Here is an 18,558-nt window from a genome sequence, read left to right as displayed (position 1 = left end):
AAAACATTACAGAAATATCCATTTTTATTTATTTATTTATTTATTGTATAAGTGTCTTTTGACAGGAAAATAGAATGGGAAAAAAAATAAATGGAAAACAAAAAAAGAAAAACTTTTTTTTAAATATACTTTGTCTTTTTTCCTCCTTTTTGAGTTCTCATTGTTAAAACATCCTTTACTCATGATTCTCTCTTACTTACATTATCATTCATTTTATTATTGCTATGGTCTTCAGATTTTATTTTGATAAAAATGTTTTTTATTAGTTCACACAAGAAATGCACCAAGACTATGTAATGCACTATTAAAGAATTTTACCTGAGGGAAAGAGGAGATGTTATAATGCATGTCACATGACAGGCATGTTTATAAAGAAAATTGGTAAAACATAGAAGGACCTGAGAAATTTTATTTCTCATTGAAGTTAGCTGTGTTTTAGCAGAAGTTTGGACAGATGACTTCTCTTCCAACTCATATTTTTTCTCTGGAAAAGCCTAAATTATTTTTATGGGGCTTGTATTTATGTATTTATGATGTTTTACACCAGAAAGTAAAGAGGTCCTTTTGCTACGTCTCCCTTTGTCTTTCAATACACATGTTCTGTCCTTAAACAATATTAATGATCTCTTTCCTTTAAGTTCCCTACCGAGTAGAGTGGCATTTTGCTCTTAGAATCCTCATGTCAAGATCCTCTTCCCAAACCTAAATCTGCAAGACTTCTGAAGACACAAGAGAGTAAACATGTCTTAATACGATTCCTGATTTTGCATAAAATAAGAGAATATTTAGAGGCCACATTTAACAACCATTGAAGTTGGTGGGAGTCATTCAGCTGATTTGGAATATGCAGTCAGTGTGCGTTTGCTAGAATTTTACTATATTGTCTACCTCTGTATGAATTCCTTCAGAAGTCTTATGGTCCCTACTGCTTCTGTTTTCTTCAACTGATTAGACGAGAAAAGGAAACCTGGAAGCCTGTGGAGGGTGTTCAGTTTCTTGAAACAGTATCTGTTCTTTGGACTGTGTTCCACAAATGAATCCTGTTCTCTCTAGATGATTTTATGGCAGTGGGAGGCCTAGTGAAACAGTAAGAAATGTACTGACAAATGAGATTCAAAATTGCCTGTAATTTGGAGGAGGAAAAATAACATGAACCATATTTTGTTTTGAAAATATTTAAAGACACGTTTGAAATGTATGATACAAGCACAAGAGAATAATAGTACTGAATTAATGTGAATGTCTGGAAATCCACCTGTAAGTGTTAACACTAAACTTGTCCTTGCCTTAGTTAGATTATTCTTCTTTACTACTGTGCTTGGAATTGCTCTCACTGCTCAACATTACTTTGTCTGTACTATATTGTTTTCTACTAAGAGCCCCACAGAATTAATAGCACAGAGACCTTTACTGAAACTACCTCTTAGAATCTCAAAACGGGAATAACATCTCACAACCCATCATTTACAATTTCTGTCTTGCTGTATTAACTAGAGTCTCAGACATTAACGCACATGGAGGACATGGGTCTCAAATGCCCAAGTGCAGCATAAAGGAAGCAGACATTTGTGTCTTAGAGGCTCACTGGGCCTTTACAGGTATAAACTTGGCTATAAATTGACAAGCAACCTTGTTTGCCTTCAGGCTGTCTGGAATCTATGAGAAGTTTGTAGCGTTTGGGGAGAAAATGTGCTTTAACAGATTTTGATTTGTTTAAAATCCAGCAGTGGTTCTGTGTTCTGAGTACATACTCTGTCTTGTTATCGTATGCAAGATGAACTTAAGCCATTTTTAACAGCAAGTCAGCCACACTTCTATATTGCTCAATATTGATTGGTTTACATTAAACAGCTACCAGTGTGTTTTATCTAATAAATTACTATGCAAAACCTTTGCCAAAAGTGACAAAACTTAAAATACTAATGTCTTTGTCTTACATGAATTTCTGCCTTTGCCCTGCTTCTGCACACTCTGAGAGAGGTTTCTGAAGTTGTTAAGGTATAAGCTAAGGAAGTTTTAATTAAAATGTTCTAATTCTTTGTTATAGTGCAGAATATAAGGAATCCCAAATAGTCTCCCATCATTGGTTCTTTTGGAAAACAGGAAAAAAATATACTGTAGAAAATAGACTGAGGGACTTGTCTTGTGTGTTCAGATAAATACCATAGTATAATCCTCAAGCAGCCTGCAGTTGTTGACAAGCTTCTTCCTTAGGATTTAGTATTGTTAAGTTGTCATGCAGAACTGAGTTAACAAGCACCATCCAGACAGAAAAGTGTCTTTTCAATGCTGATGCTTTTAAGTATTGGCTTCCCCTTGCTTTTTTTTTTCTTTCAGACAACTTTCTGCACTGTTGTCCTCTGCTAGAAGCAAATCAGAAGCGATTTCAATTGAAAATAAATCTGATGGCAAATCAGTAAAGAAGAATAAAAGCACTAGAGGATTCAGTAATAGATTTTTCCCATTCAGATAATTATCACTTGTTCATCAGAACAAATCTTTCCCTATTTTTATAGGGAGGTGCCTCTGTTAGTTGCACAGGGCGTTAGAGTTACACTTCTGTTGACTTTCCCCTGGGCTCTGGACAAGTCACTTCCTCAGTATTGTAAACTGCAGATATAATTACATTGAAATTCCTTTTTAGAAATCAGTAAATAGAAGGTGCTGCTTAGTTTTTAGTGTTATTGTTAGATTTTAATCTTAAAACTCCTTGAAAAGAGTGTCATATTGAGTGCACTGTATTAAAAAGTCTGGACGTTTTTGGGAAACAGCTACAGCATTTTATCTGAATTTTAGTAAAGTGGGTAGACAGAATGATTGCAGATAAAAACAGTTGTCTTTTTAAATTTTTCTGTCTTTTCTTCCCCTGAAAAAACCTAGTTAAATTTGGAAATCAAGTAAGACTGCAATGATGATCAACATTTATAAAATAGACCTGTGCATTACAGCTGGAGCACTAACAATGAGACTTTTGAAAATTCTCTTTCATATTATATTTAAGGCACTGGCTTGTAACTTGATTAGGTTGGCTTGGGCTCTACTAGAGACATTCTGTATGAATTTTGACAAGTTGTTTGGTTAATCTTTGTCTGTGTTGCACCTTTTCTATCTGTAAAATAATGGCAAAGGTGATTATTTTTTATATTTATTTTATGACCTTTGTACTGCAGCACACAGTGATTGTAAATAAGATACATGCTTGTAAGGGACATTCTTCTGAACTGTAGTAGTGCAAGTAAAAATAATCATAAGACATTAGAAACCCAGTTTCTGACAGATCGTGAGGCAAGGGTGATTGTAAAAGATTTCTTCCTAAAAAAAAAAAAAAGCAGTTATAAAGCAATAAAGCATAAAATACATTTTACAGGTTTCAGAAAGCTTTTCTTCTTTAGAGAGACTTTTGTGGAAAGCTTCACATATTGTACTTAATCTATACAGCTTATCTGTCATTAATTGAGATGTAGAAGTGTAGAATATCAGGTTGTTCATAACTAATTCCAAGTATCTGTGCATTACGCTCTAGGAAAATTTCTCCATAACCATGAATTCTTGAACAATTTACATGGAAGAACAGGAACTGGTTTTAGAACAACAAAAAAAAAATTCCCATTGTGAATGCCGTTTAGACTACTGCTAAAGAAGCTTCACAATGAATTACGAATTACCCTTGAGTCTTTGCTGCTGGCCCCAATGTAATTATAGATCAGTGTAGATGAGCACTATGAATATTTTCTAGGCTGAGATGAAGAATATCAATACAACATTAATCTAAACTACTGTTCTATCCTCAAAGTGCTAGAAAAAAACCCAGAATTGTTTACTTTTTGCTGGATTGCTACGAAAGACATACTGGAAACTAACAACAAAGAAAAAATATAGATGCAGGATTATCTCTCTATCTCCACATTAATTCACAGTAATGTGTTTGACTGAGTAACAACAAGAAGGGGTTCACTTGTAATAGCTAACAGTGTTTATGCAAATGAACATGTACACTATTTAGTATACATCCCATAATGTAAAATGCAGAAGAGGTTTGTGTATTGTTTCTTTTGTATACTTAGTCATCTTTGTACTGTCTTTGAAGTTAGTTTGCAAATTACTTTTTAAATGACTGGCATTTGCATTCTAATATGTACTAAGAGTTTGACTTCCTATTGTATTAGACAGTTTTAAGTTATTGTAAAACTAGTGACACCATTGGTGGTGTTGCCTCTGAGAAAATGGAAGAACTCACTAGGAACTCAGACTTTAGCGGTTTTACTTTGAACTCTGTCCAGCTTGAACTGTATGTGGTAGGAATGCGAAGGAAGAATAGGCCCTCAAAATTCAACAAGGATAGATGTAGTAACAGTCATCTCCCACAATTCACATTCTACTAATGAGATCAATGGCTTTTTCCCAATTCAAATGAGCACACTCACAATTAGTCCTTATTATCAAGAGAAAAAACAAATGGTGACTCATATACTTCATATACTAGAGTGCTTGTTATATGATACCTATTTAATTTCATTTGCATGCTTTATGCATATATTTATTATGCTAAAAACTGATTACCCAATTTCTTCTAAAGTCTTTGAATGCACTGTGCCAGCCATTCCTAAAGTTTGCAAACATATTGTTTTTGACAGTCAGGAGAGTTTGAGATTTCTGTATTAATTACTCTGTTTACATAGGAATGAGCTTTATATCATTTGTGTATCCCTATTATATGTATTTTAGTAATTACAGAGTAATTACAGCAATTGCTTAAGCTGTATGTGGCATCTAATTTAATTTAATAAGATGCAGCTACATCATTTTTCACATATCATAAAACTAGATGTGTGAGGCAGTGAAGTCATAACAGTTAAAACAGTATAGATAGAGTTCTAAAAATGTTATTAATTTACTTAATGGTAACTATTTATATAGTTAAGGAATATCAGTATGTTTGCCTATGTGCATAATGTGCAAAATATATGAATGATTGCTATTCATAGAATCATAGAATAACCAGGTTGGAAGAGACCCACCAGATCATCGAGTCCCACCATTCCTATCAAACACTAAACCATGCCCCTTAGCACCTCGTCTACCCGTGCCTTAAACACCTCCAGGGAAGGTGACTCAACCACCTCCCTGGGCAGCCTGTTCCAGTGCCCAATGACCCTTTCTGTGAAGAATTTTTTCCTAACGTCCAGCCTAAACCTCCCCTGGCGGAGCTTGAGGCTGTTCCCTCTTGTCCTGTAACCTGACAGGACTCTTGGGTGGACTACAGGAGGGAAGTGAGATTGTGTAGGGAAAAAATTAGAAGGGCTAAGGCTCAGCTAGAAATTGGATTGGCCAAGTCAGTGAAAGATAACAAAAAATCTTTCTACAAATATATAAATAATAAAAGGCGGACTAGGGAGACCATACAGTCCCTATTGGACACAGAAGGAACAACAGTAACAGGGGATGAGGAAAAGGCTGAGGTACTTAATGCCTTCTTTGCCTCAGTCTTTAGTCGTAAGGAGGGTCGTTCCGTCTGTGTACAAACCCAGGAGCTAGAGGAGCATAATGAGGCTCCCATGATCCAAGAGGAGGTGGTCAGAGACTTGCTAGCCCGACTGGACAGTCACAAGTCTATGGGGCCGGACGGGATTCACCCTAGGGTACTGAAGGAGCTGGCGGATGTGCTGGCCAAACCCCTTTCCATCATCTTCCAACAGTCCTGGAAGACTGGGGAAGTCCCACTGGACTGGAGGCTGGCTGATGTCGTGCCCATCTACAAAAAGGGCCGCAGGGAGGACCCAGGAAACTACAGGCCTGTCAGTCTGACCTCAGTGCCAGGGAAAGTCATGGAACAGGTGATCTTGAGTGCTATCATACAGCACATGCAAGAGAACCGGGTGATCAGGCCCAGTCAACATGGGTTCACAAAAGGCAGGTCTTGCCAGACTAACCTGATCGCCTTCTATGACAAAGTGACCCGGCTACTGGATGAGGGAAAGGCTGTGGATGTGGTCTTCGTGGACTTCAGCAAAGCCTTTGACACAGTTTCTCGCGGCGTTCTGCTTGAGAAACTGTCAGCCTCTGGGCTGGACAGGCGCACACTCTCCTGGGTGGAAAACTGGTTGGATGGCCAGGCCCAGAGAGTGGTGGGAAATGGTGTGAAATCCAGTTGGAGGCCAGTGACAAGTGGGGTTCCCCAGGGCTCAGTGCTGGGTCCAGCCCTGTTCAATGTCTTCATCAATGATCTGGATGAAGGCATCGAGTGCACCCTGAGCAAGTTTGCAGATGACACTAAGCTGGGTGGAAGTGTCGATCTTCTGGAGGGTCGGGAGGCTCTGCAAAGGGATCTGAACAGGCTGGACCCCTGGGCAGAGTCCAATGGCATGAGGTTTAACAAGGCCAAATGCCGGGTCCTGCACTTGGGGCATAACAACCCTATGCAGTGCTACAGACTGGGAGAAGTCTGTCTAGAAAGCTGCCTGGAGGAGAGGGACCTGGGGGTGTTGGTTGACAGCCGACTGAATATGAGCCAGCAGTGTGCCCAGGTGGCCAAGAAGGCCAATGGCATCTTGGCTTGTATCAGAAACGGCGTGACCAGCAGGTCCAGGGAGGTTATCCTCCCTCTGTACTCGGCACTGGTGAGACCGCTCCTCGAATCCTGTGTTCAGTTCTGGGTCCCTCACCACAAGAAGGATGTTGAGGCTCTGGAGAGAGTCCAGAGAAGAGCAACAAAGCTGGTGAAAGGGCTGGAGAACAGGCCTTATGAGGAGCGGCTGAGAGAGCTGGGGTTGTTTAGCCTGGAGAAGAGGAGGCTGAGGGGTGACCTCATTGCTCTCTACAACTACCTGAAAGGAGATTGTAGAGAGGAGGGTGCTGGCCTGTTCTCCCAAGTGACAGGGGACAGGACAAGAGGGAATGGCCTCAAGCTCCGCCAGGGGAGGTTTAGGCTAGACGTTAGGAAAAAATTTTTCACGGAAAGGGTCATTGGGCACTGGAACAGGCTGCCCAGGGAGGTGGTTGAGTCACCTTCCCTGGAGGTGTTTAAGGCACGGGTGGACGAGGTGCTGAGGGATATGGTTTAGTGTTTGGTAGGAACGGTTGGACTCGGTGATCCGGTGGGTCTCTTCCAACCTGGTTATTCTGTGATTCTGTGATTCTGATCGCCTTCTATGACAAAGTGACTTGGCTGCTGGACAAGGGAAAGGCTGTTGATGTGGTCTTCCTGGACTTCAGTAAAGCCTTTGACACAGTCTCTGACAGCATTCTGCTTGAGAAACTGTCAGCCTCTGGCCTGGACAGGCGCACACTCCCCTGGGTGGAAAACTGGTTGGATGGCCGGGCCCAGAGAGTGGTGGGAAATGGTGTGAAATCCAGCTGGAGGCCAGTGACAAGTGGGGTTCCCCAGGGCTCAGTGCTGGGTCCAGCCCTGTTCAATGTCTTCATCCATGACCTGGATGAAGGCATCGAGTGCACCCTTAGCAAGTTTGCGGACGACACTAAGCTGGGTGGACGTGTCAATCTGCTGGAGGGTAGGGAGGCTCTGCAAAGGGATCTGAACAGGCTGGACCCCTGGGCAGAGTCCAATGGCATGAGGTTTAACAAGGCCAAATGCCGGGTCCTGCACTTGGGGCACAACAACCCTATGCAGTGCTACAGACTAGGAGAAGTCTGTCTAGAAAGCTGCCTGGAGGAGAGGGACCTGGGGGTGTTGGTTGACAACCGACTGAACATGAGCCAGCAGTGTGCCCCTCTTTGTTCTGTATAGGTCACAGCCTTTACCAGGTTTAGTCTGGTAATATTAGCTAAAGTCTCTGGTAGTGCATTTTAGTAAGTCAGAAGGGATGGCCATTTATCACACTTGACAAGTAGTGGCTGAATAATAACTTTTCTGTAATGCAGGAGCTTTCCTGACTGCTTAAGTGCCGATGGTTTGAACATTACAGCTCACCAAATTTTAATTGATTTGAGGTTCATTGATTCACTGACCTCTAAGTAAGTGCCAGAATACCCTGTGGTTTTATTTTCTTTTAGTTGTCTCTCCAGATGGACTTACAATCAAGTATTTGATCCTTTAATATCCTGTAGGCACCTGAGAAATGTACATCCTGCTCAAATATGTAAAGCCCTTCTCTGAGTTAGGGACACATGATCTATACAACCAAGAATACTGGTTTTAGTTGTGTGTGTTACATGAAATGTAAATATTGCTTAGCAAGGGAAATACTTCAATAATGACATGTAATTTTCTCAAGGCTTGATTGTATGGCTTAGGATTTTAAGTTTTACAGCTACTCAGTTGCAGAATAAGGATGAGATTTTAGAACTTAGCCCTAATTGAGGAGCTTGTGAAGGGGTCATGGCAACTTACAGCTATGTTCTTTGGTTCCTGCACCATGTAGCATTATTTATGGTTCTTTATTTTTTTGTAAGTTTTCTGATTTTAATGCACACAAATCCCACAAATATTTTATTTTCTTGGTTTATTGGTTTTTGTCTCACTTTGACTTCAAGACGTGGACATTCTTTCCTTTCTTCTAACTTCATGGAGAAACTAGAATAAAAACTGTTCTATGTTCCATGAGCAAATAGGGAGCATTGTAGTGGCAAATATTTCCTGGTGGTCATAAATGTGACGAAAAAAAACCATTTTGTTTTAAGCTTTGGAACAATCAATCAAAGATGCTGTGCTTCCTTTAACACCATTAATGAAGGATAAAAAACCATACAAGGTCTTCCTTTTATGCCATCACTTATGATTGCAAAAGACATTTCATGTAAAATTATCTTTTTACATTGAATTAATAAGGGTTTTTCTGGAGGTTTCTAGAACTTATTCCATCCATGAGACACCTCAGAGCCAGTAACAGGCATGTAAGCAATAAGTGAGGGGACTATAAACTGTCATTTTTTTCACCTAGACTTTCAGGAGACAGACTTTGTTGTAAAAGAAGCCACATAATGGAAGTATGAACAAATAGCTTAAATTTTGCTTTGTATCTGTATAGAAGAGGTGATACAGATGGAGCTTTAGAGTTTGGTAGAAGCAGCAGATTCACTCAGGAATAGATAAGAAGTACATATGATATTATGGCTTTTCACAGCCACTTTCTGGAGAAGAGTGCAATCTTGTCTTCTTCTCCATATGCATAAAGATCAGCCATTTACACAGAACACTCTTCAACTGACATGTTAAAAGTGGATAAAATATTGAGTGCCTTTCATTAAAAAAACCTGTAAATTAGACATTTGTTTATTGCTACGGTGTAGAAACCTTCTTCCAGCTGCAGAAAAGCATTGCTTTAGCTATTTCTGTCTGCCCTACAAGTTGCTCACACTGCTTAGTAAGTTAATGTTTGTATTAATGACATTTGTCATGAATCATAGAATCATAGAATAGTTTTGGTTGGAAGAGACCTTAAAGATCATCTAGTTCCAAAGCCCCTGCCATGGGCAGGGACAAATTAATGAAACCAAACAATACAGCATGTGTATGTCTGCATCTATATATAAATAATGGAATAAGCAAGTTGTAATAATTTTGCTACTATTCTGCAAGTTAAAATATATGCATTTCAGTTATGAGAAAATGTTCTTTATGTTCTTCCTCTCCTGTGTATTAATGTACTTTGTTTTGAATTTTAGTGTTCTTTTAAACAGCAACACACTGAATGCAAGCGTGCTGAGCAAAACATTGTACACTAAAATTCACACAGGACTGGAGTGGTTACATAGTGAGCTATGACACAATAAGTTACAATGAAAGCATATTTTATTTGTATCCACCACTGGAGAAAGGGCCAGGACAGGCAATTTCATCATTCCTGCTTCTTTGGCAAGTGGCTTAAGGTTGAGATGAATCTCTGAAATGTGAAGCTGACACTTTAGGCAGGTAAATAGTGTATGTTAAAAAATAGAGTGGGATTCAGTAATATAAACATGGCTATTTTACAGTTACTCAGTTTCAGAAGGAAAAACCCTTCTAGTAACAAATACTTTTTTCTGTATAATATATTAAATCTGAACTCCAATGGGAAGGAGTTTTTGATAAATTCTTTTTTACTCACTTCTTGCTCCAGATTCTAAAATGGCATGGAGACTAGTTGTGCTAGAAGATTATGCCATATCTATGGTTTGTGCTATTACACACTGTGTTTTAAGTTTATGTGAGGCAGTTGTCATGATAACATAAGTCTGGGTTAATAATGGGCTTATGCATACCTTTTGCTATCCTAGCTGTGATTATATTTCACATATAATGGTAATATATTAATGTGTATGTATTCTCTTCTGCTTAAAACTTGTATATAAGTATATATGTGTGTACTATACATGTTATATGTACATGTGTGTCAAATACAGACATGTACTATTTATATTTTTCATGTACATATATATGCATAACAATAACAATATTCATTCTTAGCTTGGAGATGCATTGTTATTCACAATGGGACAAATTGTCAGTTCCTCACGCAGGTAAATTTTACTGAGTGAAGTCTGAATTACTGAGATTTTACTCTGAATATTTTCATATATATTTAAACAAATATTACTGTACTTTCTTAAGGTTCTTTAAAAAAATCTAAAAGTCAGTGACCAAATGATAGGAGAAAAAAAATAAGGTTGCTGCCTAAGTGTAATTCTTTTTTATATATTTGAAATTATTTTCTTCAGTTCTTGAGAAAACAGATTGTCTAGGTTCATTTCATATGCTAGAAGTTCATAAGAGGAATCATTAACACTTTATTTTGAGAAAGATGATGACACCAAATTCAGATTTTCCAGCAGAGATGCTATCCTGTGATATTATTGAAGCTGATTTAATGAGCTCCAACACTATTTTTCATGCCAAGAGTTCAGATTCTGTTTCATCTGTGAGAGCTGGTAATGTGTGTAACAAATGAAGCACTGTAAATAAATTTCATACCTCAGGATTTCTTTTGGTGATAATAATATCAAATATTGCCCTAAGAGGAATACCAGGTCAAGTCTTAGCAGCTGAGATGAAAGGTTCCCTTTGCATGGCCTTTCAAAAGCTGGTAGATTTCTTACAGATTTTTATACACCTATATTCTATAAGGCAAACTGTTAAGATGTATGGAAAAAACAAGAGAGAATTTAGTCTACTGCCTTAAAACAAAATTGTAAGACTAAGATTTTTTTTCTTCCAAACTGCAACTAATCCAAAAAAATTGCACTTTACCCTTAGGGAATTTAGAAAAAAAAAGTTATTCACTAAAACTAAAAGGCATTACAGTCTCACAGAAATAAAATTTGGAAAAGTTTGATGTGTGATGATAACTCCTAGAATTTCTTTGTTTATAACTAAATCTTATTCCCTTGGTGAAGCATGCATCGTGTAGTATTTAAAACAAAGCAGTGAGGTCTCCTCTCACCAGACTGTGTCTCAGGATGTAGATATACATTCTTATATGCACTTCCTGCTCTTCTCTTGATGTACCTTACCAGTAGGATGAGATCCTTACTGCACAACCTTTTGATTAACTACTTAATTCTGAACCCCTTTTGAGGATGTCTTTATTCATTTGCATATCTCAAATACAGAACCCGAGTCCTTCTTCTGCACTATTCCTCCTTCAGTGTGTTTTTTTGGGGTCAGGCTGTGATTTTTGCATGATGGCTTTAGCTGTCTTGAGATCTCGCTGAATTGTTTAGATACTGTTCATTTAGCTGGGAAACTTTTTTTGGGCCCCTGTTTGTAAATTAGATATTTCTACAGAACCATACATGAGGTGGTAACAGTTGAGCTGCTTATTTAGTAACCTCCACATACTTGATAATTCAGGCAGAAAACCCTTGTGTTTGACTTACTTGAATGCAGTCAAAATGATGTTATTAAAAAAATGTCCCCCCTTGGAGCCAGATTTATCCTGGTTTGTTTGGTAGTGAAAAGTGGAAGAGCTCAGGGAGGCTGACAGAGTTCCCCTCAGAACTCTTTTATTTGCATCTACAGCCTAATTCATTGGTACAAATAAAAAATTTCTTGTGTATCTAGTAACAGAGAAATGCAGTTATGCCACTAGTTGGCCAGAGACCCCTCCCCAGCCTTTCCATGCAAAAGGCCACTTGGACTTCACAAGAGAAGAATTCTAGTGATGCTACAGAAGCACTTCAGAAGACAATTGGCTAGCATTTTTCTGATATGCTTTTTTTATTTAAATATGAAAATATTTCTGTGAAATATGGCACTGTTATCGGCCTGAGACATCTGTGCAGGAAGTAGGGGAAGAGATGAATTTACTAGCTGTAAAGTATATCTCAGACTATTAAGGTTCCCAGATTCAGTTGCTACTCCCTCCATGTTAACTGAGTAGTGTAAAAAAGCCAATTTATGAGCAAACTGATCCTTTGATTATTCTTAAATACAGGTCCTCCATGACACAGATATATTTTCTGTTGACTCCACTCTGAGCTTGGTGTTAGCATTGATCTTGCATTTTATCGTTGACATGCAATGAGACCTGTCTTGGCTTTGGCTGGGATAGAGTTAATTTTCTACATAGCAGCTGGTACAATTCTGGTATTGTGAATGAGTTTTTTTAGATAAAACTATTTAGATAAAAGTGCAACTTAACAGAATTAGATGGTAAGGTCTCTCTATCACTTACTTCAGGGAGGAAACACAAAGAGGGAAAATCAGGTTACAGTTGATTTGGAATGATTTACACAGGGACTGGGAATGCAAAAGCATAAAGGAGACCCCCCCATCAAGTCACGAGGTTCAGGATGGGCCATCTTGTTTCCTAAATTCCTTCTCAGAGCGGAATCTAGGTGTGGCTGGATTTAATCATAGCTCTGGGTTTGGGCAACAGTTTATAGCTAAGGGATTAACAGTGTAAGGATTATATGTTTTTACAGCTAAAGAATTATATGTGTACACCTGATTCTCTAAACCATTTAGCTAAGATTTTGAAATTTCATTGTGCTTCTCCACTTCAGCCACATTTCATCCAAGCATCCTGCCGACTCTGCTAGGGTTCAGTTGCTCTGAAGTCTGAATGTGAGGTTTCACAAAGCAGACTCTCAGGCATCGGACTTCATAAAATAAATAATTTAAAGAGCAATACCGCAGCATGGTCAACTCCAGAAAGAGGGCTGACATTAAAACTAAGAAATCCCTGGGCAGTTATACCATCGCAAACTATTTACCCACTCTTCATGCAATGGTTTGGTCCAGTAGTAATATTTGGTTCTGGGGTCTTTTCATTTCTCATCTTTCATTTTATTCCTTGACTGTCTTTCAGACAGATTGTTACATTATCTAGTTGCAGCTGTTGTTGATGGTCTGCAACCTTCAAATTTCTGTATTTTCTGTTTTTCATTAACTCTGGAAGCCATGTATTGGCTAAAGAGGTTGTACACTGGGAAAGTTTTAAGTGGAAAATCATGGCTTGTGGACTATTTCTTCAGCCAGCCTGGCTACTCATGCTAAGAAAGCTAAGAAAACAGCATACTAAACCATATGATATTACAAAACTAAGTGATTTATATTATTTTAAAACTTACTTATTTATGCTAAACAACTAATCCCTGCTAAAGAGGAGAGTTGCTTGTCATGCAATCCAGCTGCTGTCCAGGAAGGATTCAAATGGGGCTCTCTAGCAATCTGTTGTTGGCAAAAGATCTCATTGCTTTGAGGGGTACCCTTGAGAGGTTTCCCCGTGTAAGACAAGCTCAATCCCCTGCCATGCTGCCTAGCCAAGAGAGATCAAAGAAGGATCATTTATGCTGTTGTATATATGGGATAGTGTTGTTAGCTCATAGTGAAATTGCATACAGTAGGAGAGGTATGCACAAGGCTCCTTATACCCACAACTTGTTGGTGCTCACTGTGTTGCTTTGCTCCCAGTGGGTTTCCTAGAGTAGTTCTTGGCCCAGCCATGGCTCAGGCCTTTTCCTTCTCTGGAGCATGAAACAAACTGCTGCTGGTTTGGTTAAGTGTAGGAAGGGAATTGAGTGCATCCATCACAGATAGGACACAGCCAGGAGAGGTGACCCAAACTGGCCAAAGAGATATTCCATACCATGTGACATCATGCTGAACAATAAAACTGGGTGGGGGGAAGTGGCCAGGGAGCTGTGACTGCTGCACAGGGATTGGATGGACATTGGTCAGCGAGTGGTGAGCAGTTGCACTGTGCAACACTTGTTTTGTATACTTTTTAATCACCATAATTGTTTTTATTATCCCTAATAAACTACAACAAGCCCCTGCAAAGTGTTAAAAGTGATAATTTTAAGGTTTTTAATTAGCTAGTGAGGTTTGATAGACTTTTCTTTAAAAATTAGTGACAAATAGTCCAATCTGATCTCTCTGAATTCAATAATTTCTTCTCTGAAGTGCCTGTCAAAGCAGACGAAGGTTTACACAGATGGGGGAGTTTCCTAAGTTAGCTTGTGCTAGACGTAACTCTCTGCTAAGAAAATAATATCTTTATTTAGCTAATTTCACTCAAGTAGGCTTCTTTGCTGTCCTCCTTTTTGAAGTGGAATGACCAGCTACTCTAAACTACACACAGAGCCATTCCTACTTCCCAATTTTATAAATAATACTTAAAGTGGTAGGATTTAAAATACTTAGAAAATTTGGAACTACCACAGACAAAATTAAGAAGCAGTAGCAAGAAACAAAGGTATAATAAATAAATAGATTAAAAAAATCAAGAAGTGACTAAAAAAGTTTTGTTTAGTCAAAAGTCTGGAAAGTGTGAAAATATTAGTTTCAGAAGAATAGAAGTAGACCCCAGATCTGGGATGAGACAGTTCCACTGAAAATAGGCCTACTAGGCAGCAGTCTCACTCATTCTATTTTTAGCTGAATATAACATTGAATGTCAGCCTCCCTAGCTGAGATGACAGCTTGACTTTGGGTGGGTAGACACTTTTATATTTCTACCACAATCTTTTTCTCACTGTTCAACTACACTCTCAGGGAGAAATTTTTGAAAAGTAAGGGACAAATCATAAGGATTCTTCACTATAGAGGTTAGGTTTGTTTTTATACTCTCAAGAAAATGCTAGGAAGATGCAAATGCTTGCAAAAATAATTTCTGCTTGGTAGAAAAGAAGCACTTCTCATTTCTTTGTGTGAGCTACCTTTTCTCTTTTGAGGTGCTCTATATTTCAGAGAAATATCAGACTAATGGAGTGCAGGGCAAAGTTAGACATGGGCATTAAGAGCCACTGTTTACATAGGTAAGCATATCAGAAGAGCTAGAATTAAGACTACACAGGAAGAATTGTAAAACTTTGCTGCCTTCTTTCCCCTTTACCTAAACTAATCACATAATCACTCTTTACTATTTTAATCTTTTTATGAGAATCACTACAGGCAGTAAAATCCTGGGCTTTAGCTTGTCAGTTTGACAGTGTTCACCTGTAGATGTACATGAAAAGTTGAACTATCACTACTGTGGAAAATCTCTATTAATTGGCAGTAGTTTCAAGAAAATATATACAAAGTTGGTTCTCTGGTGAGTACCAGATATGTATGTTGAATAATCTTGGGTGTTTGCCGTGTTGGGGCTTTTTGGTTGGTTTTTTTTGTGATTGTTGTTGGGATTTTTTTTCATACATTTGTATTACTATTTCTACTTATAACAATATTAATATTTTTTATCATTTTCTTTTTCATATCCTCCTTATTTTTATGGAAGAAGAGCTGCTAACATTCTAAAAAGTGACAAGGAAATAACTACAAGAAATGCAATTTCTTGTAGATAATTTCTGTTTTGTTATGTTGTCATTGTTTATCTAGAGAGACTAGAATAACTAATATTATTATACATTAAATGTAACGGAGCTGATAAGTGTACAACATTGGTCGTTTAGGAAAAGCACTTATAAAGTAGAAGGCATGTGTAGTGCAGGATCATTCCAGAATTAGACCAGGAGATTGGAAATCAGTGTTTCTATGCTATAATCCTTGTCTTTTTAGGAGATATTGGACAAATCACTTAAACTCGCTTAAATCTTCAAAATAATGAATATATGTCATAAAAAACACTTTGCTAGTTTACTGACTATTGAAAGACCTATATAATTACTTGAGATCTTAAGATGAAAGTCTTCTCTGTCCCTCAAGTTCAGGAAAAGCCTCATTATTTCTGTGCTTTTTTTCACATGCCTTGAAGATGTTCAGTTTTCATGAAAACTTGCCCTTCTATGAATATTACTTTGCATCAATTTTGCACATGTTCCTGACTCAACAAGTATGCTTTGGTCAAATGATTGGTTGCAAGAAACAGTATTTGTCCCTTATACCTCTGTCTTTCATACTCTGTAACACTAAGGTTGCACTATTCACAATTTTATATACTGTTGGGTGGGTCAGACAGCCTTGTGTGGATTAGACACGTAGGATGGCATGCATAATTTTGGAGGGCAAACCAGCTTCCAATTAACAAAGCTATTAAAACTATGAAAGATGGCCTGAAAATAGATGTTCTTATTGGAAGACAGTGGGAAAACCATATACATCTATGGATGTGTTTCTTTTGTCTGAGTTATAGTGCATGATGTGCTCTTTGACCTGTTCTTTTAGTTCATTTGGGTGTAATAGTCATTTTCTCTTTACTTCATTCAACAAAGGTAATCTGCAAAGGGCAGGAATATTAATATTATATATCCCATTCTTAGTACTGGATTCAGAAGAATGAAAATGGATACAGGCTTTACAGCTTCTGACAAGGAACGAACTTTGCATTATTCTTGCTAGTAATTAGGTAGAAGGCTGCTCTTACTTTGACTGTCAAGCCAAAGTGGAATTTGAAAAATGAGAGTAGCTCTGAAAAAGTCTGCCTGCATGACATAGCTTACTGGAGACAGGGGGGATAATCAGGTTGCATCAGAAAATTCATGTTCATGTTGGATATATTCAAGAGAGTATAGAAAACTTCTACTGTATCTGAGACTTCGGAGGGGAAAATCTAAACATTTAAAAATTTGATATTAGTTAAAATCTTGAAGTCTTTATTTAGTGGTTTGGCATTTATTCATGACTTACTTGGAATTTTTCCCAAATAAAAACAGAGGAAAGAATGTCACCTGATATAAACTGGCATAGCTCCACTGAAGTGAGACAGATTTGGTGTTTGAAGCAGTTTAGGAGATGATTGATGCTTTCAGAATGGAGGCTGGTCCTTATTCTTACCATTTTTCTGTTTTAATTTTTTTTAATTTATATTTTTTAATCTTCACAGCATTTCCAAGCATGAAATAAAGTTTACTCCTTTAAGTATTTTGGAGTGTATTGGTTAGAAGTATGCAGATATATCACCCCGTGTATTGGAACTGGAATGCCAAACTCATTTTTTACCTAAAGTACTTTGTGGTCAAAGGAGAGAGAGGACTGCAATTTTCTGTGCAGATGGCAGAGGTACTGTATAGAGGAGTCTAGTGCATCTATTAATCTCATCCAGAGAAGCAAACAGTGAAGAGGTTCAATTCTGTGACAGCCTAACCATTAACAGTATTCCAAACTTGATTTTATTTCTTCACTTTTTCAGGCTGAAAATACTGTGGGTGAGATTTATTATGTCATTGTCGTTTCTGCCTTTCCTCTGTCTCATCTGTATTCTTTACAGAGCCTATAAACATGGGCTGTCAGCAAGCTAAACCTGTCAGATTTCCACTTCCCCCCTCCTCCGTCTGCTACTATGCTGACTGAGAAACAGCCCTGCACGCTGCAGCCTCACTATGATTCTCATCATCACATCTCATTCATCACTGTGACTCCAAACTCAGCTGAACGCATTAGAAAAAAGGTTAGGGATATGAAAGGAAAAACAAAATAAACAACTACCCAGCGGAAGTGGTTGAGCTACAGGAGACGTGGGAGGTAAGATCCGAGCCAATTTCCCTGCCAGCAGCTGTACTGGGCATAAAGTACTTGCTATACAAGTTCTAAGTGTTTTGAGCTGGAGGGTTGTGTAGGATTTTCCTGCAGCTCCTGGTTTATTTCCCAGCTCAGAAGTGTAGTGAACAGATAGAAAACCTTAGTTAAAGACAGAAAGGTTATAAAACTTTTTATAACTGGAGTAAAGATGACGGATTGGTTGCTGAGTGACTAGAAACCTGATAGCATGCAACATTTGGACTCGAGAGTTCAATAAACATCCTCACAGTAATGAAAGAACAAGTCCTTTGTTGACTTTATGAGCCAAACTTTAAGAAGCTTTTGATTGGGGATGGGGAAAATTTTGTAGGGAGGATAAAGAAATTATTTTAAATGAAGCAGTAATATTCCTTTAAGTGGGATCTGCTTCATCCTATGTACTACATTTTTGGTGCAGTGAGGTAGAATTTATTTTGAAAATTATTATGACTTATTGATATCCCTTCTCCATTCTTCTTGCTGGTGCTTTAGACATTTATCACTGAGCAGATTTGTTGTCTTGATGAGGAAATATGTTTTTTGCCTTGATGCCATTTTTTTCAAGCTTTTTGACACTTTTCATCATGAATAGGAAACAGCTGTTAACTCTTCCCTTATTTGCATTTTGAAAATCTATATTTAAAATATTGATTCAATATCATGCCAGTAATTTCTTTCTCTCA

General features: G+C 38.0%; 1 protein-coding gene across 2 annotated transcripts in view; it reads left to right on the top strand.

The window, feature by feature from the left end:
• CDH12 (cadherin 12) overlaps positions 1 to 18,558 on the top strand; it is a 360,422-nt gene that overhangs the window by 50,906 nt on the left and 290,958 nt on the right. The window contains exon 1 of one of the 2 annotated variants that reach the window (XM_069853516.1): positions 17,704 to 17,839. The exons of the other annotated variant lie outside the window; for it this stretch is intronic. The gene's annotated coding sequence lies outside the window, so the exon portion shown is untranslated. Of the gene's footprint in view, positions 1 to 17,703; positions 17,840 to 18,558 lie in introns of those variants that run through there. 2 annotated transcript variants of the gene reach the window in all.

This window comes from Phaenicophaeus curvirostris, chromosome 3 (assembly GCF_032191515.1).
Source record: "Phaenicophaeus curvirostris isolate KB17595 chromosome 3, BPBGC_Pcur_1.0, whole genome shotgun sequence".
Lineage (NCBI taxonomy): Eukaryota > Metazoa > Chordata > Aves > Cuculiformes > Cuculidae > Phaenicophaeus > Phaenicophaeus curvirostris.
The sequence above is the reverse complement of the archived record's forward strand: the minus strand, read 5'-3'. Positions and strand labels throughout refer to the sequence as shown.